General features: G+C 30.9%; 1 long non-coding RNA gene across 15 annotated transcripts; it reads left to right on the top strand.

The window, feature by feature from the left end:
* Positions 1–4719: 4719 nt before the first annotated feature.
* LOC132612586 (uncharacterized) lies at positions 4720–10829 on the top strand. 15 transcript variants are annotated; one of them, XR_009571878.1, is made up of 6 exons: positions 4721–5611; positions 6125–6231; positions 6360–7528; positions 9074–9206; positions 9521–9683; positions 10576–10829. It is a non-coding gene; the product is annotated as an uncharacterized LOC132612586 (long non-coding RNA). The 15 variants fall into 15 exon arrangements; XR_009571874.1 differs by having other exon boundaries at positions 4720–5611; positions 6125–7528; XR_009571883.1 differs by lacking the exon at positions 6125–6231 and having other exon boundaries at positions 4730–5611; positions 6780–7528.
* Positions 10830–25157: the final 14328 nt, after the last annotated feature.

Below are 25157 nucleotides of genomic sequence, written 5' to 3'. Positions count from 1 at the left end.
TAGACCCCAAAATGCAGGGGTGAAAGTTGAAAATGATATCAAATGTTACCAGCTAATTAATCACCAGGTTCAAACATTACTACTATTTTGAAAAAGCACAAACCCAAATTTAATGAAATATTCAAATAGAAATCATGAACACAAAAAACAAAAGCAGAGTGTAAAAAAACTAAGAAAGTGAACCCAAATGTAAATTTTATCATGGAATTCGAAAAACAAATACAGAGCGTATAATAAACTGAGCCCAAAAACTATATTTACCATCACATTCAAAAACCAAATTCAGATAGTGTAAACTAAGAAACTGAACCCAAAAAATACATTTTATCATTATACTCAAACTCCAAATTTAGAGTGTAAATATAAACTAAGGACCTATTTGGCCATGATAATTAGTCACTTTTCTTAGGAAATAGTTTTTATTTTATTTGAAATTTAGAAAACAACTAAAACTCTGTTTTCACTTTCAGTACATTCAAACAACTCTTTGTAAAAATCTATAACCAAACAGAACTCAGACTTAAAAAAGTGAAAAATATCAATTTCTATGGCCAAACGCGAACTAAGAAAGTAAACCCATAATTCACATTTTAACATGACATTCAAAAGAAAGAGGTACGTAGATACCGATTTTTCCATTCCCAACAGTTCAACAGAGAAAAATACAAAGCTTATTTCCATTTAACAACCAAATATCATATATATATATATATATATATATATATACACACACACATATACACACACACGCAGAAAAAACTGATATTAGTGAGCCCAAATGATAAGATATATATATATATATATATATATATGCACACACATGCAGAAAAAACTGATATTAGTGAGCCCAAATAATAAGATGTTTATAATCATGGCATTCAAACTCCAAAGCTAAAGAAATAAAGGTAGTTAGGTAGAGTGTTAGCACAGTACATTGAGATGTATGGAAACTCGGAATCCATCCAAATGGTAGCTGCATTTCGATAGGGAGGAGTAATGCAAGTCCAAAGAGGAAAAAAAAAAAAGAGCTAAGGATTTTTAATTTTTTTGATAGTGAGGAGTAGTGCAAGTCCAGAGAGAAGAAAAGAGCTAAAGAAGAGAAGCTAACCTTCACAAAAAATGCTATAATACACCCCTTGTGTATTGTAGTACAAAAACGCTAACATGCGCTGTACGGGAATTACCCAAAACGAACATTTTCGCCTGAAACTTGGGGAAAAAACTACCCCAGTTGCCAAATCCACTTTCTTTTGTCTTAATTGGCAGATTTTCATTTTTTTTTTCTTTTTGTTTTGTAGTGTATTTAGTACTCCCCATTTTATTAATTTGCTGTCTATTTATTTGGCAGGTTTTCATTCTTTTTGTTTTGTAGTGTATTTAGTGCTCCCTATTTTATTAATTTGCTGTCTATTTATTTGGCAGGTTTTCATTTCATTTATTGCTCTAGCTTTTCAAACTAAAATGAAAAATGTACCAAGTTCTTTCTTTTTATTTGTACTGGTACAAAGTAATAAGACCCAAAAAAAAAAAAAAGGAATTATGTAGAACGTAGGAGTTAAAACGCAAATTAAACACGTGCTCTCTTAAAAATGATGATTCGAGCTATTCTTTTAGATTGCTATTTATTAATTCATTTGATTTTTCAGTATCATTATTGATTTATTTTTCAACACACTTAGCTATCGACATTGTTAAGTAATCTTTTGTGGCAATTTATGTAGCATCATTCCCGTTTTGAGAGTCAACTTTTAAAAAAAAAAAAATTAACCGTGAATTCAAATACCTAATTTTTAAGTTTTGTGAAATATATACTTAAAAACTACGTAAAAGTACTATAATTCATAATAATTGATTATTCAAAATATTAAAAAGATATACTCCCTTTGTCCTACTTTATGAGGTACTTTTTATTTTCGGAAGTCAATTTGACTGATCTTTGAAGCTAAATTGAATTAGATCAACTCTATATTTTAAAATTAAAATTTCGATATTCATAAACTATATAAAAAGTACTATAAAGTGCAATTCGTCTTATGTCAATATGATTTAAAAAGTTACATTGTTGATCAAAGTTTACATAGATTGAAAAGTGAAAAGTGAAAAGTCTCACATAGAGTGAAACAGAAGTGTATAAAAGGATCACGAGACCCTTAAATATGCATGGAATACTAACGAATTCAGACGACTCATGCATGGAATTGGGATATTTTAAGCAATGCTTTTACAATTTGGACTAAATACCTATTTGTGTTGATTACCTTATTTTACATGAACTTTTCAAATAAAGCATTACTCAGGGATTCATGGACTTGATCGAGCTCTAAACCCAGCTTAGATACTCCCTACGGACGGAAATATCTTTCCATTCTAAATAAGAATGAGATTCTTTTCAACTAGATGTGCTCCTTTAGTTGGATTTGAGGTGCTCCTACGTACGTAGCATGAGTAGTTAAAGTAAGTGAATGATTTGAAATTCGAGATGCTTCACATAATAACACTCGTATATATTGATCGAGCTCATTGCGCATCCTTTGTTACATCAAGGAAAGGGAAAGCTCATACTACCGCAGCGGGAGGTCGTCTCCGAACACATTCCTCCTATAGTTGATCTGCCACAGATTAAGGCATATCTTTTGAAAATGGTCACATCAGCAGCCGCAACATGCGCAGACAACACTAAAAAAGAAATATTTCCTTTTGTGACCGGCCTTCTTTCCTTCACTGGTGTTTTAGGTCTTCTTATCCAAGAGGACACTTTAATCTTGCTTTAGAGGCCCGAATGCTTATCATTCTTGCCTTCTAAACTTCTATATATTGAGGGATGAGAAAAAAATTATTTGTCGTGGTTACTAAAAATGGTTGTCTCAAATTATTTGTCATTTTAGGAGTCCAAGTCACGATTAATTATATTCCCATTTTATCCTTAGTAAAATATTGTTGTTAATGAAAATGACACCTAAATATAGTAAACACTTAAAGGAGAGAGATTATAAGTTAGACATGCATTAGAGTAAAGTTAGTCAAACACTCCTCCTAATTAATGTTTATTAAGGGGGTGTGTATAAAAAAGGATAAAATAATTTGAGACGGAGGGAATATGAATTTGAGGACCTCTAGGACGTCGAAAAGTAATCATGATTAGGATTTATTGGCTTGTGGATATCACGAAAATGTATAGGGTTCGAAGGTTTGATTCTGCTAACTGAAAGTTGACTCTTTTATATTGACTTTGACTTTTATCGATGTTTAATTTGAGGGCATATGTTCGATGCATATAATTAATCTCAAAAATTAGTATTTTGCAAAGATTAGAGGCTTTCGAGTATGATTGGACGTGATAAAGCTACTGTTGATCAGCAGTGAGCTATCTTGGTACCGAGACTGTTATGTGAAAACTTTGACCTCGAAAGATATTTTTCTTAAAAGTTAAGCATGCAAGCTAGATAATGAGCGATATAATATGATTTTGGAGCTAACTATGTATACAAAACAACATGCCTATACATAGGAATCACGATACTATATGAAGGTTTTGGTATCAGTTCAATATTATGACTTATGTGCATGATTTGGTACATGCTTAATTCAGTAATTGCGCATAATGTTTATGCTATTACGGTGTCACACCGTACACGCATGTTATACATGTTTAGTGAGAATTCACACATTATAATATGTATGTATGTAAGTGTTTGTATATATATAGCACAAAAGTATTATCAGTTGATTGTGGATATCTCACCTAGTCCAACTACAATAACATATATGATGGTATTCCAGACCAATTTATTCAGTGTCATACATGTAAATCGAGTCATTGTTATCAAATTTGTGTGTGGACTGATCATCACTAATGATCGCTAAACGATCAATCCATCCTCGAATAGTGTACTATGTGTACACGCATTGCATGCGCAAGCTTCCGAGCATTGCATTAATGCCTTGACATATGTTCGATTTTCACCCTAAAAAGAATTACACTTCTCAAACGAATCATCAAACAAAAATTATTTCTCTCCAAAAATATATAAAAAAAAAATTATTATATGACAAACAGGCTCTATAACATACCATGAGTCCATGACAATGTGGTAAAGGCCGAGTTAGCTACGTCATTCACTCATTAAAAGAAAGGCTTGGTCCCAATTTCGGTAAAAAAAAAAAAAAAAACGCATCGTTTAATGCCCCACCACTTTGGATTTATCCTTTCGCGTTTATGTGGTTTCAAAAGGGTGTTTTTTTTGGTAAGACAAAAAATCAAATTTAAAAATGCTCTCTCAATATAAGGGTGTGTTTGGTATGAATGTAAATATTATTCTTTGTGATCTTTTTTTGGAAAGATTTTCTTACTTATTTTTTTTTTGGCTAAATACCTAGATAGCCCCTTAATTTGACATATTTTGTAAGTTAGACACTCAAACTTAATCAGTGACCAAATAAACACTTTTAACTTTGCAAAAATATATCTTTTGAATACTTTATATCCATAAGACTATGAGCGTGAAACTCACTCACCAGGATGTATCAAAAGAACCAATCAGTTATTGACCGTTGTAATTTTGATTAAATAAGTAAAAACATTCCACCCATTAAAAAAAATTACAAATAAGTAATTACACCCTCTTCATTGATCAAAATTCACCCCCTCCCCTAACCCCTAAAAGGCCATGACCATATGGCATTACTTAGCGTCAGAAATAGGACAAAGTAAGCTATTTTGTAATAGATCCACAAACTAAAATCTTGAAATGAATGAACTCAAAATTCTGAAAATTAAAATTCAGTACTCCCCTTTATATCAATGTAGATGCATTTTGAAGATTTCTTTGGTATGTTTGTGGAAGAGCCTCTCACAAAGAGCTCTGCTTCATTTGTGCTCGAGCTGCCTAGACTGTTGTTTTCTTTTTAATTTTGCCAAGAATAAAATAGTACACTAACCAAGTATTAGTTGCAAATATCAATATAATTAGCATTGCTTCAAGCTTTGAGTATATGATATTTGCTTCAAGTTTTTTTTTTTTTTTTTTTTCTCGCGAAAAGTTGATCGGCTGCAAGGACTTCTCTGTAATGAATTTCTACTAATATAGAAACATGAGTGAAAAGCTGGGATCGTCGTCCGTCTAAGGGCAATTATGACATTTTAATGAAACCCAGAAGCTTCTTCTTATTTTTTCTTTTAACCAAACCGAGCTTCTTCTTAACCAAACCCAGAAGCTTCTCCCCTTCTCCCCTTCTTAGAAATACAATATACTCACTTTCTTCACACGCCACTTTCTGTTAAAAAAAAAATTATCAGCAAATCAAGAAGCTTTTAGTAGAAAAATATAGTGTAATTTTTGCTCATATCATCTAGCACAGACCGTTGCTGCAATTTTCAAGTGTTTGTTTTTGAAGTTTTGTTTCAATTTTACTATAATAGAAGAGTGGGTTTAACCACCGGAGTGTCGTCAATCCATTCTCACTGCTAAAGGGCATTTTCGTCATTTTAGGTCTAAGCCCTTTTCTTATTTCAATCCAGCTTTCAGCCAAGTGCCGTATCCTTTCTCTCATAGTAAATCAATTTTCTCATCATATCTTCTCAGCTTAATCAGAGTAGTATTGAAATTTCCAGGTATTTCAACTTTGCTCTGTTCATTTTCATGTTTTGTTCTCTCTGTGTTTGAATCTTCTATGGATTGATGAAGTTTTTAGTCTTTCATTTAAATCTCCAAATCAGTATTCCTCATAAATCTTCCTCAAATTTTGAAGCCTAAGTTGTATTTGGGAGTTGATATTTTAATCTGCAGAAATTTCTAAGTTGTGTTTGGAAGTTGATATTGTAGTCTATAAAAATTGGTAGTTTTAATTTTATATTCCATAATTGCTGCAGTTGGTACTAAAAAATAAAAAGGAGAAAAAGAAATGTATTTCCCCTTCATCTTTGTTTTTTCGTTGGATTTGTAAACACCACAGCAGTTGTTTGTATTGGAAAATTGAAGGGGATGAGGAGGTCCAGGAATTAATAACCAAGGAGGACAAACCAATGGAGGAAGCTATGGCTCTGGAAACATGTTTATTTCATTTAAAGTTTTTTGATAGAATAGCAGGTTTCCAACAATGGGAGTAACTGGATAATACTTAACAGATAGGGCTTCATGATGAAGAAAGAAGGTGTTGGAGATGAAAATGGTGATAAGGAAGGTTTATTAATGGTTGAACGAAGCAGAGAGAGTAAAGAGAAAGCTCTAGCGAGTAAGTTGAATAAGAAACTTGAAGCTTATCGAATGAGAAATATTAGAGATGTTTTAAGTTGTTAATAGATGTGCATTGGTTACCTTCTTTCGGTATTAACATGCAAATTAAGATCCATGCTTTTACAGGGGGAGCAAAAGATATTTACCTTCAATACTGTAGACCTACTACATTAGGGAAGTATCTGACTTGACATCTTAATACTATTGATTAATCTTTCGAGTTCTTTATGTGTAATTTTTTTACTGTATAGCTTTAGAAGAGTGTTTAAATTGTTTACCATTTTTGTTGGTGGAATCTCACAGGCCTCAGAGAATATGATAATAAAGTGCTTTCTATGATAGACATAACAATGCACCATGAGATTAACTATGTTCCATGTCTTTGACCAAATTACATTCTTCTACTGGTAATACATTAGAAACTATATAGATAAAGTGTATGTGACAATCCTGTGGAAAATGAAGAGTTTTTCATGAAGATGCCTTTCAAGAAAATTGGTTGTTCATTTGGAGTAAGTTGCTTTAGCATGCTTTTGGTGCTTGCAGAGAAGAGCTTTACTCAATGCTATTGGTAACTTGGGGCTAATAGGACCTTATGGAGATGCTTTAACTAAGCTTGAATGCAGTTTAGATTGGATGGAGGGTTTTCTACTCCATTGACTTCTTCAGGAGCCATTTCTAGAATGGCTTACAGGTAGTATACGTCACGTCAACAGTGTTGTTTGGATAAAAGAACAAGTATAAGGACTGACAAGCAGAAGTTGTTGGAGTTGTTTCTTGAAAACTTTAGTCACTATTGCTCATCTGGTAATGGTAATGAATTTTCTCTGCTTGAGAAATTCTGTTACTACAAAGCTTAAAGCTATAAATGGAGAAGAGAATAATGACTAAGTTGATTAAATTTTGGATAATTTAAAGGTACGAAAAGTAATATAACTCCCTGTACAAGATTATAACTGCATAATTTTTGGAGTCAATTACTGACTTATTGCTAAGAAAAAAAAAAAGCAATGTTTAAATGTTTAAGCTTTTAAGTGGAGATGAAATTGTGCAATTTACCGTATTTTTTATTACTAACTGCATAAGTTCATGGTGAACATATTATGTTGCTGAACTCTCGATTGACAAGGTGAACATTATTCTATAAGACTTTCATTGGATTGTAAAGTTTGGTGGCATATGCACTTATGTACATCAATGGAGTTATATATTTGATTTATGGAAAACTTTTGCAGGAGCTTGCTAGGCATTCTCGGCGTGTGGAGCCATGGAGGGAATAAATGCAATAGTCATAGGTGAAGTTATTAGCCTCTCTAAATAAGAACTTATCGGTTATAGAGCTGTAAAGTTGGATTTATGGACCCTGCTTTTTGAATGGGTGATCAACAATAGTGGGATTTCAGCAGTTGATTATCCCTTAACTGCCTACCATCTCTGGAATTACTGTGTTTCTGGCTAAGATGTAAGTACTCCTGCTTTGAGGGATTTTAGTTGGCAAGCGTGAGTTATTTTACCTTTACCAAGAACCAGCACAAGGTAATTTGTTCTAATTTTAAGAGTTAACCCAAAATAAGAAACAATTGGACTTATAGAGGCAAACCGATGAAAATCAAGGTGGGCTAGACAAGGAGTGGATAGTTAGACGCCAATCCGTTTGTACCTAAATTCTCTATTCGCAAGATGTGAAACACCTTCTTTTATTTGAAAAGGTACTTTTTGAGTACTTTATATGCGTATTTTAAATTTTGTTAGTTTTTTTCGACTAATATTGATTTCACTACTAAAATGTTGTAAACTATATTTGTGATAATAGAAATAAAATCTTCTCTGGCTTGGAACCTATGTACTCACATTTAGATATTACTTTTAACTTGCAATTGAATAATTCATTTAGTGTTTGTGTTATTGGAATAACTTTTACCTCTTTGCAAATCATAGCATGTGATGCTCTAAATATTGTTCTTTGAGCTAAGAAGCAGCTCATGTTCGCTTTCGGCATTAATTTAAATTAAATCTAAAGACAAATTATGTATTTTTGAATTATATCTACTATGTGGAACTAATTTGTGTCCTTTAAAGCTGTAAAGAAAGATCTTATTTAATAAATTTAGATCTTTGACATGATGTATGATTGTCAAATGCTCATTTTACATTTTCAAGTCAAAAGGTTGTACATGTTAAATTTGTTGACGAATCACAGTTTGCTCCTCTATTTGCACCTTTCTCTTGCTCTTCTTAGCTTTGTCTATTAATCTTTGTAGATTAATTCTATGTGATAGATCTAATAGTTCATGTTCTTTTGGTTGAATTTTTGTGCTTTATATCAATATGTATGTTGTGTGTTTACTAATGGTGGTCCATAACTTATGCAATCAGCGAACCTATGATGTTTAGATCTGCAGTGTTCTCTACATTTATATCTGCTCTTGCTTTCAAGTACTTTATAACTTATGCAATCAGTGAACCTATGATGTTTAGATCCGCAGTGTTCTCTACATTTATATCTGCTCTTACTTTCAAGTACTTTATAAATGATAGTTCTCCTTTATGGAAATAAAGAGGTTGATAACATGCTTTGTGGATGTCGTCTCTGTAATGGTTGGTTCTCAAACATATTTGAGTTCACAATTTGTCCTCACAGTGGATACTTTATTCCATGAATTTATCATCGTATTACTGTCGGGAGCGAATCCAACATGGAACGTATTGGCTTAAATATCATGGCTGAAGTGTGGCCTCTTTTGTACTTATCTATATGTAAATTAGACCATTTCAAGGTAGATATCTGTATATTAACTTGACAAAGCAATTCTTAATGAATTCCCCTTGAAATTTTGCAGATACGTTGATCAAATGTAGCTCAAGGAACCAACGAAGCAATACTTGGCTAATAGCTGATTTAGTTGGTTCAAGGTTTATATACCTGAAGATGACCTTGACTCTCTTAACTCCTTGCTATTGAAGAAATTTTGGGTATGTTTCATCTTATATGTATTTTTCTTATAGCAGTTGGCTAAAAAATAATTTATACATTATCTTGGTTTATGCGTTTGTTTAATAGACCTTACTCTTCTCCCTTTCATCTGAATTAGAGAGCTGGATTAGTACATGGTATCACAGTTGTTTTATGTAGTTGGTTTTACTGTTGAGCTTGGTAACTGGTTAGGCTGCTACTAAGTTCATATTCGCCGAGCTTTGAACAAGATATACTCGACGTTTAGCGTTTGTAGCCAAAAATATTGTAAAACTAAATTCACCATTAAAAAATCTGCTGAAAAACGACGCAGGTACATTTACCAGATTACAACAAATATGAGAATAATGGGTCTCTTTGTATATATCGTCTCATATTCTGAGAGCAGCCATGGTGGTTTAAGGATCTGAAGGCTCGGCTTGCCCTTCTCCGTGTTGCACCGGCGGTGCTTTAATGAGCTCTCCAAGATAAAGATGGTAAGGTTGTTATTATTACTAGATTAGATTAGATTAACAATTTGAGTTTATCTTTGTATGTGAAGGGTAGCGGGGCAAGCTAATACAGAATTGCATTTTTTGGTGCATCTAAAGAGAACAATACTTTCGACACTTGCATATAAGCATAAGCCTCAATCAGTGTATTTTTTTATTTTTTTTTGGCAAACTCTGATTTTGTTATATATTGTGCAACATTTTTTTTCTTCACTTGGGCTTTTCCAAAAATATCTAGATAATATTGAGGCCAGCACACTAAATAAAGCTTTCTATACATTTTTTAATGATGTTTGTGCATCTTGGTTGCTCTCTTCAAATGAAGTGCCTTTGTAAATAGATTGTGAAGTGCCAGTGCTTTGATTTCTTCTAACAGAGCATTGTATGGGGATTAGAAGATGAGGCAATTTAATGATGTTTGTGCACCTGGTTGCCCTCTTAAAATGAAGTGCTTTTGTAAATAGATTGTGCAAGTGCTTCTATATCTTTTAACAGGGCATTGTATTGGATTAGGAGATTAGGCAAGTGAAAAATTGTTGAAAGTGAACCATGATTATGTACTTACAAATTATCCTATACTGACTATAATTATTTGTCAAAATGTTGTTTACAGGCAGAAAAGTTGTTGAAAGTGAACCATGATTATTTACTTATAAACTATCCTATACTGACTATATCTATTTGTCAAAATGTTTTTTATAAACAGAAATTGCTGAGACTTCTTTATGCACATATTAGCAAACATACCATATTTTAGGCTCACTGTTTGTCTTTGGAATGGTTGGTGGTTTGTTGTTGATACACATTGATTCATTTCAATAATTCCCTTTTGTTGGAAATTACATTCTAAAACTAAATGAACAACAACATTTTGCAGGTATTATCTTGCTTAGGTGATGGTGTCAGAAAACCTGAGAAAGTTATGCTCTACATGCTCCATAATGTGAACGAGTGGAAATGTATGTGACAGTGATAGCAGCAGAACTATCTCTGACATCAACAAAGAGTTGCTTATATGCCTTTGAAAACGACGTTTTTGTATTATTAGATAATTTAATTTAAAACTTAAGATGAAATCAAACTAAGTAATTTCCTATACATACTTCTTACAAATAAATGTTGTAATGCTAATATGATGTTTGTCATTAGCTCATGTTGGGCCCGTGCTTCGCACGGGCGTCACCATCTAGTATAGGGATAAGGAGAATGTGGATTGAGGGCCAAGGGATGATGAGTTTTTTTTAGTTTTTTTTTTTTTTTTGATACATTTGTCAGCATAGTTAAAAAACTTTACTTGCTCAATATCGAGGGTGAGACACGCACTGTTCCATGCAGTGTTTTTGAAGGCGTTTTTGGGATGAGTCCAGGGTGACTCCCGAGCAAGGTGTACCAAAAATTAGGGGTGTCAATGGTTCGGTTCGGTTCGGCCGGGTTTTTTCAAAAAATTATACCATACCAATTTTTCGGTTACTCTACTATATATAATCAAAATTAAACTTTTGAAAACCGTCCCAATGAGATCAGTTTTTCTTCTGTAGCGGTACAGTTCGGTTAATAATTTTCAGTATTTTTTGAAAAATCACCTAATGCAATACAAAGAACAAGGATTAAAAAGTTATGGAAGAAACAAACTCAAAACACTACATTATTGATGCTCACAAATACAATGACATCTACTTAAAACTTATAAGGAACACACTACACTATAAATACGTATATTCGTTGCTTCTGAAAGAATATTAAAACTATTAAAAACTAGAACTATACAATGGATTGATGGATCTTGTAGGTAGCAAGGCAGCAAACCAACAATTGTATCAGGACATGATAATTGGTGTTTAAAGATTATTTTTATCATAAGAAATTATTGAAATGTCGAACTGTATAAATTAATTGTCATATAGATTCCAGTGGTAATGGAGAAAGAGTAATTGTACTAAAAACATTATTTAAAGAATTTGCAATATGAAGTTATATGTAGTTACTACCATTGCTAAGTGAAATAAGAACTTAAAAAATTTAGAAAAAAATATAAACAAAAAAAAAAGAGGAGGAAAAAGCAATAATATCTTCTTTTGGAGCAATTGATGATATTATCATGTAGTAATGTTCGAGACTTTATGTATTTTGTTTCAATAGGATCGACGGGTAGGTTTAAGTTTTAGTTATATCCCTCTCCATTTAAATTCATCCCAAGGACAAATATCTAAAGCTATGTATTATAAATTATGATATATAAAATATATTTCTACATATGTATTTATTCGGTTCGGTTCGGTATTTTTTTGGTATTTTTTATAAAATAAAAAAACCCACCCTAATTATTTGGTTCGGTTATCGATTTATTTTAAAAACATCCGATTTTATTAAAAAGAACCTAAAAATCGGTTCGGTACGATTCGCTCGGTTCAATCGGCTTTTGAAAAACCATTGAGACCCCTACCAAAAATGCTCTGGGCCGCAAATGAAAGGCATAGATTCGTAGAGCGCACGTCCTATTTGGGCCGTCAGCCCCTAGCATAAAAGCGTAAGCCCGGGGCGTAAGCTTTACGCCCTGGACGTTAAACTTGATTGTTATTGTTTTTGCAGTATTTTTGCTATAGATCATTTTTTATTATTGATGTAATGATACTTATAATTTATGCCGTCATGTTTTCATGTTATAGTGATTTTTCCTAAAATATATACATAAAGAAAACTATTCTCATAGAAAATAACTGGCCATAAATAGTTATTTGTTATTTTAGATGAATATGTCTGCAAATGATAGGATAGAGATTGCAAAGCACTATGTTCATGAGGTAATTTTATTCATTTTTTGTCGTTGATCTTACACTTTTTATCCTTCTCCTAAATATATAAACAAAAATTAATGTAAAATATTAGTTGAATGTGGGAAGATCGATGATGAAGTTGATGATGAATTCATTTTAAAGATTATCTCGACTTTTATCATTTTTTGTGTTGTTACCTTTCTCAAATAATAATTAAAATATTTTTTTCATATATTATTTGTGATTTATTAGAATTTGTTTGCAGAATTTTAATGAAAATATTACTTTTACTTATTTCCTTGTAATTAAATTATAAAATTGAAGATATATGAGACTTACGCCAGTATTTTGAAACTTGTGTCTCGCCCTGTGCTGCGTAAAATGCCTAGTGTCACAGTCCCGCCTCTTAAAACACTGGTTCCACGTAAGACAAATGTGTCTAAAAGACATGTTTTTACCAAGTTGAAGTGTCTATTTGGTCGCTAATTAAGTTTAAGTACTGAACTTACAAAATGTGCCAAGTTTAGGGGCTATCTAGATGCTTAGCCTACATTTCGCTACCTATAACAACATTGACGTTTATATAACCTTTCGCTGTTACAGGAAAAAAGATGTATAAAATCTAATTTTTCATTTTTAATTGTCAAATTCTAAGCTTAATCGATTCCCCATCTTGTAATCCTCCCGAATTTTCCCTTCCCCTATCCCGATTTTAGTGAGGAAAAAAATATTTTACTAGTACATATAATTATTTTTGACCTACTGGACGAATGTATAACTTACCCCTTATCGAAAGTTCTCCCGATTCTATATTCATTTATTTGGTTAAAATCTCACACTTATCATTGGTAACCATAGATATTTTATTTTTATAAAGATTGTTAATTATTATATTACCAAAAAAAAATAGTTGTTATAGGAGGAGTAATTTTACAAAGATCGTACTGTTATAAAAACGGTTGTTGCTGTTATAGGTAAAAAGTTGTTATAGAAAAATAAAATATAACATAAAAAATCGATTCCAGAAAAATTAAGTTGTTATAGAGAGGTCTGACAGTTCTAAAAATTACACAAATACAATTTATTCAAATTTTTAACTTTTTAATTACTTCGGGTACAACAATTTGTATCCCTAAAATATCTCTCATAATTAAATATACAATAAATGAAAAAATATTCTCTCACCTGAAGCCTAATCTCTCTTCTCGTATAATTGAGAGTTCTTCACCTAAATGTTGTTTCTCTTTCTCTTCCCAATCTGGCAGCCTTCTTGGCTCCTCACCTTTCCACTGAAATATTTCAGACAATTCTCCCACTTCATCACCCACCTGCTATTCAAAAACAAATATGACCAAATGCAAAAGTGATATTAATTGTATATGTATGTTAAGTATACTATGAGCCCGTTTGGATTGACTTAAAAGTTGCTTATAAGCTGTTTTCAGCTTTTTTGAATATTTGGCTGGCCAGTTTAAAGTCATTTTGTGCTTAAAATAAGCCAAAAAAATTAATTGGATCCATTTGGCTTAGCTTATCTAAAACGACTTATAAGCTGGAAACAGTTTATAAGCCAAAAAAAAAAAAATTGAACTACCCTAACTTTTTTTTTTTAGCTTATAAGCTGTTTTTTTAAGCTCATCCAAACAGGCTCTATATTGGATATATATATATATATATATGCATAGTTTGCTATGCATATATATATGGACTAGTCTTTAACTTTTGCCCCTCAAATTAGTGGTCTTTAATTTTTGTCCCTACTTCTCATTTAATAAAAATTTGTGAACTCAAAAGTACTCCTATTCGCTGGTCTATGAAATTAGAGATTTGGGTTCGAAGCCAGCAGAGGCGAAAAAAATAAAAGAATTGCGCAAAGCAAGATTTCATAGCAAACTATGCTTATTCGGGCAAAAAATTTCCCTTAATTTATAGTACTTAGAATAATATATATATATATATATATATATATATATATATATATATATATATATATATATATATATATATAATCCTCTAGATTCCATTCCATCCCTGCAAAGGGGATAGGGGGTTATATTTTTGTTTCAATAGATATATAATTTTCAGTAGATATATTATTTTGATAGAAAGATAGCAATATTATGTGGTTTTTACTAATGTTTTAAACAATCCTACTCGGTACTTCCTCACTCCTTGAATCTTCTTATCATGTAGGTGTTTTTCTTATTTTCTGCCTATTCTCCCAATTTTTATAATTTTCGTTTTTTTTTTTTTTTTTTTTTTAGAAAAATCTGTTTTAGTTATGAATCTTTATTACACTGTTCATCTCTTTCTCTTAATCTTGGTTCTTAATATCCGTCTTCTTTAACCACACCCCGGTTACCATGGCCAACATCGTCCTTTAATCATTTGGACATTAAAACGGCCTTTCAAACACCTAGGAATTTACAGGTTAATCCATCGAGTTTATTAAGAAATTAAGAGAATAACCATATACTAAGAGTAATAGATTCATAACAACAGGTAAGTAATTACTCAAATATTATCAACATAATATTTTAATTCAACATAATATTGAACATAAAATAATTTACATAGTAGGGAGATTAGTACAGAAAACGTAGATAAAACTTACATGTCTGAAGATGGAGAGAGGTTTCCCTTTCGGGGAACCCGAAAAACTACTTCACACTAAAATAAAATTACTGGAAAGATTAAAACTATTTTACAGGGAAGTTATATTACAAAGGATTTTATTGGGAAAAGGAGTTGGGGCATTTTGTGAAAGGGAAGAGGAATATGGAGTGGTTGGTGTGAGAGAATTTCTCGTTGATTTTTGCTGAGTGTTTCTTGGTGATTGTTCTTTCTTTCTTGATCGATGTTAATTTTCTGATGCCCTCCTTCTCTGCAAAACACTGCTATTTATAGGGGTCTGACGGACTTCAAATGCGGACTTCAAATTTGTGAAGAATCTTTTGAGTTCAGCCGGGTACTCTTAGGGCCCCATCGTCACATGAAACTTTTCAAAAGATACTTTATAATTTTGTCCGTTTGCTGAGCTGTCCCATTTCTAGATAAAACTACTACTTTATTACAGCTACTTTAATAAAATCTGGTCTTCTTTTTTCTGAACTGTCAACATTATTGCTCCAACGTGTCTTGAAAAATTACAAAGTCCAAAGTCAAAAGTCTTCTACCTCTATTATTGAGCTTGTCTCATCTCATTTTTCTAAAAGATGACTAATGTCCTTGTCTCTCTCTTTTCCATACCTTTGTCTTTAATTATTGATGCTTTTGTCATTTTTTTAATGTCCTTGTTTCTCTTTTCTATGTCTTTGTCCTCATGATCCACCGAACTAAATCTTCCAAGTCATGACTTTCTTTCTACTTCACTTTGTCTTTTCCTTTCATGACTTTTTCTCTACTTCACCTTTGTCTTTTTCTTTCATCTTTTTCTGAACCATGTCTAACCATGTCTTTTCAAATCTCCTCTTTTTTTTTTTTTTTTTAACTGATCTAAGTGTCTAAATTGTGTAGGGCAATTGAGTCAAAACTCATGCCTGAATCTACATCATTTGGATCTTGCGAGTCTTGAAAATTAATATCTTCTCCTTCAAAATCTGAATGGACTGGTGACATCTCTTGTCTTGGAGATAATTCTGGACTAGGATCTTTGACTATATATTTATCTTTTTCTTTTGTCTGAAAAAATCTTTCTAGTGTCTCTTTTACTATATTTTCTATTTTTTCATTTTTCTTCTTTTTTGCAAGTGTGCTTTTCCTTGTAGAAGCCGCTCCTTGCGTAAGTGTCTTTGGTAGTCTCCGTCTGGTTTGGAGAGATGAACATCCCTCGTCTTCACTTTTTGGCAAAGTGACAGCCATTAACGGATTTGATAAGTCTTTACCGGCTACCGTTTGAACCGGACTAGCTGTATCTTTACCCGATACAGTGGGTCTAATTGCATTCATTGGGGAATGCACACCCGTCTCATCCATTTTTTTCTGAGATGGAGAACTCTGAGACTGCATCAATTCGAATTTTAATGCTTGTAGTCTTTGTTCTAATGTCTTCACCTGATCCAAGAGTTGCATTTTTTCTTGAACCAATGTCTCTTTTTGCTGGTTTAGTCTTTTGACTACATCAGTCATGGTAGAACAATGGTCGCAAAAGATTATTTTGTCTGTGTCTTTTTGTACATTGTACTGGGGGATTTTGTCTGGGTTTTGTCTGAGAGCTGGAGAAATATAATAATTTGGACCCAATGTGCCTCTAGCATAATCTAATGCTTCAGTAAAATTATTAAATCCCTTAAAAAGAGGTTTTCTTATGTCTTTAATAGAGTCTACAACTTCTATCCAAGTCTGAAAAATACCATTAGTTTTACCGTGAACTACAACATAAAATTTAAATTTTTTGTCTAAATTTCGGTCTGTAAAATATTGACAAAGTGCATTTATAGTGGCTACAAAATGTTTAGCTCCGTCTTTTTTATTACGCGAAATCCATAAATTATCCACTAAGCATCTTTGTTGTCTATCTATTACATATTCTGGTAATACTTTAAAAGTCCAATTTGATGGCTGATAGACTACTAAATTATTGGCTCCGAATTGTATTCTTTCTTCCATAGCATTTCTTTCTAATAAAGATGTAGGTCTAAAATGAAGGTTACCTAATACTGTCTGTCTGTATGTGTCTTGGGTTGAGGCTATGCCTTTCCCCTTGTCTGCTGTCTGAGAACTGGAAGGTCTCATGCTGTCCAAATAAAAAATTTAGTTAGCAGTAATATTTAATCTACTTAATTGATCTGCTAAATTATTATCTTTTCCTTTTATATGTTCAAATTTTAAATTATAAATTGAAATGGTATCTAAAAAATTTAGCCATCGTCTTCTACTACTATTTTTATCATTTATCTTTTGATAGAATTTAACTATAGCTTCACAGTCTGTTCTAACTAGTATTTCTGGTTTATTTAAAATATATAGTCTGAAACTATTTAATCCATATATTACGGCTAAGATTTCTGCATCTATACTACTCATATTTCCTTTTTCTTTATACTTACCACTTTGATAAGCACATATCTTTTCTTCATTTTTATTACTATACTTACTAGGTTTTGCTTTTAATACTGCTCCCCATCCTTCAAAACTACCGTCTGTTTCTATAATTAAATAGTCTGTTTCTAGTGGCATATTTAAATCTGGAATGTTTTTTATTTTTTCTTTTATTTTTTGTACTAATTTAATGTCTTCAGTATTAAAGTGTTTTTGACCATTTGATCCAGTCTTTGAATATAATGGTCCTGCTATTTTTCCTAAATCTTTTATAAAATTTCTAGCATAATTGACTATTCCTAAAAATTTTTGTAATTCTTTAACATTGTCTAACTTGTCTGGCATTTCTAAAGCTTTTTTGGCTATATGAGGTTGTAATTTTATCTTACCTTCTCCTAGTACTACTCCTAAAAAGTTTATATAATTTTTACATAATTCCATTTTCTTTTTACTAATTATTATCCCATTTTCTACAAATAATCTAAATACCGTTTGTAGGTGTCCTAAATGTTCTTTAATATCTTTACTAAATACTAATATATCATCTACATATACTAATACAAACCTTTTATATTCTCCAAATATACTATCCATTTTTCTTTGAAAAATTGGTGGAGCTGTCTTTAATCCAAATGGCATTACTAACCATTCGAAATGTCCTTCAGGACAGGTGAATGCAGTCCATTCTATACTATCTTCATGCATTCGTACCTGCCAATATCCTGATTTACAATCAAATTTGCTAAATATTTTCTTTCCTTGTATTCTATTTATTAGTTCTGTTTTGTCTGGTAACTTATATCCATCTGTTCTAGTGTTATCATTAAGTCTTTTATAATTTATTACCATTCTTGCTTTTCCTCTTACTATTTCACTATGATTTCTTACCATAAATGCTGCTGATCTATGTTTAGAAGTAGATCTCCGTATTACTCCTAAGTCCAATAGTTCTTTTATTTGTACTTTAAAATCTTCTACATCTTGATTTGTTGCTTCAATAGATGCTGTTTTAATTATATAGTCTGGATTTATTATATCTAATTTACATACAATCCTGTTATTTTTCCAGTGTTTTAATGGTTTTTCTCCAATAATTTCTATTTCATCTAGAATTTTTATTATATTATCTAGGTCCTTTTGATTTTTTATTATTCCTATTTTTTCTATTCCTGTTTTAAAATTATATAACTCTGTCTCTATATCTATTAAAGTATAATCTTTTTCTAGCAACTCCTCTTCTTCTAGAATTTCTTTTTCTTCTAAAGTTAAATTTTTTATTTCTTGTTTTTCTTTACAACATGTATTCTTTTCTTCACATTCTTTACAACAACTATCTTTTTTCTTTTGCAGGTCTGTGGTAGGGATCTTTTTATGACGAATCCTTGTTTCAGTCTTAAGAACTTGTACTGGTGTATGAGTAATATTTTTTAAGAAAATTACTCCATCTCTTGTAATCATACAGCTACCATTATTATGTAACATGAAGTCTAATCCTATGACAAAGTCTACATTTATATTAAGGTCTCTTACCCATATCTTATCCATTTTATAACTTGGTTTGTAAAACTCTGAACATGTATTTATAAAGCTAATGTAGGCTTTATGAACATAATGTCTATATATATTACGGGTTCCATCCATTTGCATGGCCGCAACTGGTTTTTCTAGAATTTTTATTAAATTAGGTGGAACTATTCTTTTATTTATTATGCACTTTGTGCACCCTGAATCTACTAATGCTAACGTTTCTATCTCATAATCATCTATTTTAATTCTTGCAAGTATTTTTATTGTTCCTAATTTTTTATCTTCATTACATACTAATGCTTCATGGTCTTCTATGCTCATTAATTCTGCTTGAGATTCTTCTGGTATTATTGTTAATGGTTTCATTATTGGTTGTATATTTGATAATCTTATTTCTTCGTCTTCACTATCTACTTCTCTTTGTTTTCCTCTTTCTAGGTTACATAATCTGGTTTCTAATTCATTTATTCTTGTTTCTAATGTTATTATTCTTAGACTAATAGTAGGGTCTTCAATTTTCTTATGAGTTGTTTCTTTATTTATTTTTGTTTTAAATTCTTTTTCTATACACATTGTACATCCTTCTATGTAACAATTTTTACATTTAACTCTTTTGTCTCTACTAGGATACCATTTACAAAAGAAACATGCATTACTATCCAATCCTTTATTTCGTTCAAACTCATGGTTACAGTCTTCGGCTATATTTGCTAAATTATCCATGGCTTCTAAGTCTAGATTTTCTAATCCTATTTCATTAATTAATTCGTCTGCTTCTGAGTCTGATGAGTCTGTTTTGATTTTTTCTTCAGTGTCTACACTTACTATAGAATATATGCTTTCTGTATCTGACATATACTCGTCTACATTTATTAATGTTTCTTGAAAATCTTCAATTAGCTGGGAATTTCTTGTCTTATTATTTATTCTTTTTGGACATGTATTTGCTAAGTGTTCTACACTTCCACAAGTGAAGCATTCTAATTTATTTCTATAATTTCTTTCTGTTCGGTATTTTCTTACATGCCTATTTCTGTCTAAATAAGGTTTTCTAGCTGATGATTTTCTAAGGTAATATTTCTTTCTATTATATTGAGGATAATTTCTATTATACTGCGTTCGGTATTTTTTATGCTTTTTCTTTTTATAATTGTCTTTATCATAACTTTGTGTCGTGTAAACTACGCTTTTACAAAAGTTCATTTCATTTTCTTTTAACTGTTTTTGTATTTGTATATGAGTACATTTTTCTTGTAGTATATCCATTATATGTTGTATTCTATGTCCTATGGACCACGTTAAATTAGGATTCTGCATTACTCCGTCTCTCTTATTCCATCTATCTTCTATTTCTCTTCCTAAGGCTCCTGGTAGTTTATTAAATAACTTTTTACCTAATTCTTGATCAAATGCATTTCCACTAATAGTACAGTAGTAGAAATAATCGTTTAAAAATTTCTTAATATGAAACCAACTACTTATGCTTAGTTGTTCTAATTTTATTACTGCATTTCTTTGTAGTACTAATAATCCACTATTTGGATCTTCCCCTGTAATTAAAGTATGTATTTTATTAGTAAAATTATATGGGTTTGCTCCCATGGATACTAGGTGTTGAAATTCCATTGGAAAATTTTCTTTATAAGCTTCCCATAAAGCTTTGGCTGATTCTCCTAAAAATGTTTCTAAATATTTATACATTGTTTCTGCGTCTGTTTCGCTATATGTTTTTATATAGTCTGCTACTACTATTCCTTTCCAAAGATCTATCACTGAATTCCATCTTTGCGGGTCATGTGCTGCTATATTTAATATTTTACCTTTATTACCTCCTTCTTGAAGAATAATGAGTTCTTCTATAGGCATTCTTTTTCCTGATGGTTTAACATTATTTAAAGGTTCTCCTCCTGTTCTAAAAACTCTTCTTCTAGGTACATTTCCTGTGCAAGTATCTATAGTATATTGTTCTCCTGTTGTTCTTTGAAATGGACTAGAACTAGATGCACTAGATTCCATTAATTCTTTTTGGCTTATTATAGAGTCTATTTCTAGTTCGTCATCACTGTTTTGCATGTCTTCTAATATTTTATCAAAATTGTCTGATTTTCTTTGGTTTATCTGTTCTACTCTATATCCCCAATTATCAGTTCGGGCTTCACATAATTTAAAGTGGCTTATGGTTTCTTCTATTGTTAATTCTCCTAACTTACATCCTTTACATTTAAAAAGCATATTTTTGTTTTCTTTTTGAAGTCTTTTTGCTTTTTCTATAGCTTCGTCTACCGCAAACTCGTCTTGTATTAATTCTATATTCATAAAAGTTGTGTCTGTAATTTCATTTTCGTCTAGAGTACTTTCTTCTTCTATGTCTTTTTGTGGCATATAATTATAATTAGTAAAACGTACAGATGTCTCTCCCTTAGAATTAGTGTACATTAGGTGGGATTCTGGCTGTAAAATCTTTTTTGTATTAAAATCCTCTAGATTCCATTCCATCCCTGCATATTCTTCAGGATTTATTTTTATAGGCTTTATTAGTCTTATTCCTTTATTTCCCATTATTTCTACTACATCTTCTACCTTAATTTTAAATTTTGTATTACTATTATTAGTCACTTTTCCTAGAAATCCTATGCATATTAATAAATTATTACCGTCACACATCTCTTCATATCCCTTGGTCTGTATTCCTATTTTTATGTGCTTTCCAAATTCTGCTAAATTCATTATAAAATCTGGGCTAATATAAAATATTCCTCCATTATTTGTCATGTCTACTTCCGTTAGTCCTATTATTGATTTTTTCATGTCTGACCATCTATCGTTATAAATTACTATTAAAGCTTTGGTTCCTAAGTTTTTTCTAGTTAGTCCTTTTAATCCTACTACTATTAATCCTATATGCATTAAACTTCTTCCAGTATTTTTTATTTGTCTTACGGCTACTGGGTCTATTAAATTTATGGTAGTAATTTTAGTTCCTATGGCTGATATTTGTTCTTCTCTATAATGTCTATATAATTGAGCTGTACTTGAAAACTGTCTTATATTATATAGAGTTTTTGGATTTAACAGTTTCAATTGGTTTTGTTGGAAAATTTGTATATCTCTATCTACGTCTATTACCTCACTTAACTGTTGATTATTTTCTTCTGGAGTTCTTCTATTTAAAATTCTTGATAAGAAATTATTACTTATTCTATTATCTGAAAAATTTACTCTTTGTCTTTCTTGCCTTTCTGATCTTCCTTCGTTTCTTTGTCTAGTTGAAAGAAGGTCCATTTTTGTGGTTTTCTAAGTACTTTAACTTTTTCTTTTTGAGGTGTTATTTCTACCTTTTTTAATTGGTCTATTAATTCGTCAACTTCTTTATTTTTAAACGTCTCTTTATCTCTTTCTTTTTGTTGTTCAGTTAACCACGAAATGCGTTCGTCTAATAATTCTAACCTTGGTATTATTTTTTCTATTTTCTTTATTATTTCTAATATTAATGAAATTGTAGTAGTATTTTGTTGTATTATTATTTGGTCCGATTTAGCGCTAGGTATATAATCTTTATAGTCTGCTGGTAAAGGTATAGATTTTTCTATTAATTTTGAGGCTTCTTCTTGAACTAATGTTGGTCTACTCATGAAAGAGTGATTTCTTTTAGTTCTGCTACTGTCTTTTTTAATTCTCTAATGTCACTTGTTAAAACTTCTACTTGTTGTGTTATTTTAGAGACTATGTGGGTTGTTTTTAGTTCTATTTCTTTTGGTTTTTCTATAATAACTTTAACTAACTTTTCTATTTCCGTTTTTGTAGGTAATTTTTCTAGATTAAATTTATTAACTAGAGTCTGAACTTTCTTTTCTAATTCTAATTCTTGTGTTTTTAAGTAATCTAGGTTTTGTTCTAATTTTTCAAAGGTTTTCTTTTGCTTAGTCTGAGATGTAGCTACTACTTCTAATATTCTAGTAATATCTTTATTATTTTCTTGTATTTTTTCACTGAAATTTATGACTAAATCTACTAATGTATTTAACTGTTTGTCTTCACTATGTAATATATGATCTCCGTTACTAAAGTTACACTTTATAATACTATGGTCTGTTAATGCTCTATACTTCTTTACTGGGTATATTTTTAAGTCTAAGTAGTCTAGAATACTTAGACTTAAAAATATACCCAGTAAAGAAGTATAGAGCATTAACAGACCATAGTATTATAAAGTGTAACTTTAGTAACGGAGATCATATATTACATAGTGAAGACAAACAGTTAAATACATTAGTAGATTTAGTCATAAATTTCAGTGAAAAAATACAAGAAAATAATAAAGATATTACTAGAATATTAGAAGTAGTAGCTACATCTCAGACTAAGCAAAAGAAAACCTTTGAAAAATTAGAACAAAACCTAGATTACTTAAAAACACAAGAATTAGAATTAGAAAAGAAAGTTCAGACTCTAGTTAATAAATTTAATCTAGAAAAATTACCTACAAAAACGGAAATAGAAAAGTTAGTTAAAGTTATTATAGAAAAACCAAAAGAAATAGAACTAAAAACAACCCACATAGTCTCTAAAATAACACAACAAGTAGAAGTTTTAACAAGTGACATTAGAGAATTAAAAAAGACAGTAGCAGAACTAAAAGAAATCACTCTTTCATGAGTAGACCAACATTAGTTCAAGAAGAAGCCTCAAAATTAATAGAAAAATCTATACCTTTACCAGCAGACTATAAAGATTATATACCTAGCGCTAAATCGGACCAAATAATAATACAACAAAATACTACTACAATTTCATTAATATTAGAAATAATAAAGAAAATAGAAAAAATAATACCAAGGTTAGAATTATTAGACGAACGCATTTCGTGGTTAACTGAACAACAAAAAGAAAGAGATAAAGAGACGTTTAAAAATAAAGAAGTTGACGAATTAATAGACCAATTAAAAAAGGTAGAAATAACACCTCAAAAAGAAAAAGTTAAAGTACTTAGAAAACCACAAAAATGGACCTTCTTTCAACTAGACAAAGAAACGAAGGAAGATCAGAAAGGCAAGAAAGACAAAGAGTAAATTTTTCAGATAATAGAATAAGTAATAATTTCTTATCAAGAATTTTAAATAGAAGAACTCCAGAAGAAAATAATCAACAGTTAAGTGAGGTAATAGACGTAGATAGAGATATACAAATTTTCCAACAAAACCAATTGAAACTGTTAAATCCAAAAACTCTATATAATATAAGACAGTTTTCAAGTACAGCTCAATTATATAGACATTATAGAGAAGAACAAATATCAGCCATAGGAACTAAAATTACTACCATAAATTTAATAGACCCAGTAGCCGTAAGACAAATAAAAAATACTGGAAGAAGTTTAATGCATATAGGATTAATAGTAGTAGGATTAAAAGGACTAACTAGAAAAAACTTAGGAACCAAAGCTTTAATAGTAATTTATGACGATAGATGGTCAGACATGAAAAAATCAATAATAGGACTAACGGAAGTAGACATGACAAATAATGGAGGAATATTTTATATTAGCCCAGATTTTATAATGAATTTAGCAGAATTTGGAAAGCACATAAAAATAGGAATACAGACCAAGGGATATGAAGAGATGTGTGACGGTAATAATTTATTAATATGCATAGGATTTCTAGGAAAAGTGACTAATAATAGTAATACAAAATTTAAAATTAAGGTAGAAGATGTAGTAGAAATAATGGGAAATAAAGGAATAAGACTAATAAAGCCTATAAAAATAAATCCTGAAGAATATGCAGGGATGGAATGGAATCTAGAGGATTTTAATACAAAAAAGATTTTACAGCCAGAATCCCACCTAATGTACACTAATTCTAAGGGAGAGACATCTGTACGTTTTACTAATTATAATTATATGCCACAAAAAGACATAGAAGAAGAAAGTACTCTAGACGAAAATGAAATTACAGACACAACTTTTATGAATATAGAATTAATACAAGACGAGTTTGCGGTAGACGAAGCTATAGAAAAAGCAAAAAGACTTCAAAAAGAAAACAAAAATATGCTTTTTAAATGTAAAGGATGTAAGTTAGGAGAATTAACAATAGAAGAAACCATAAGCCACTTT

Source organism: Lycium barbarum, chromosome 10, assembly GCF_019175385.1.
Source record: "Lycium barbarum isolate Lr01 chromosome 10, ASM1917538v2, whole genome shotgun sequence".
NCBI lineage: Eukaryota > Viridiplantae > Streptophyta > Magnoliopsida > Solanales > Solanaceae > Lycium > Lycium barbarum.
The sequence above is the reverse complement of the archived record's forward strand: the minus strand, read 5'-3'. Positions and strand labels throughout refer to the sequence as shown.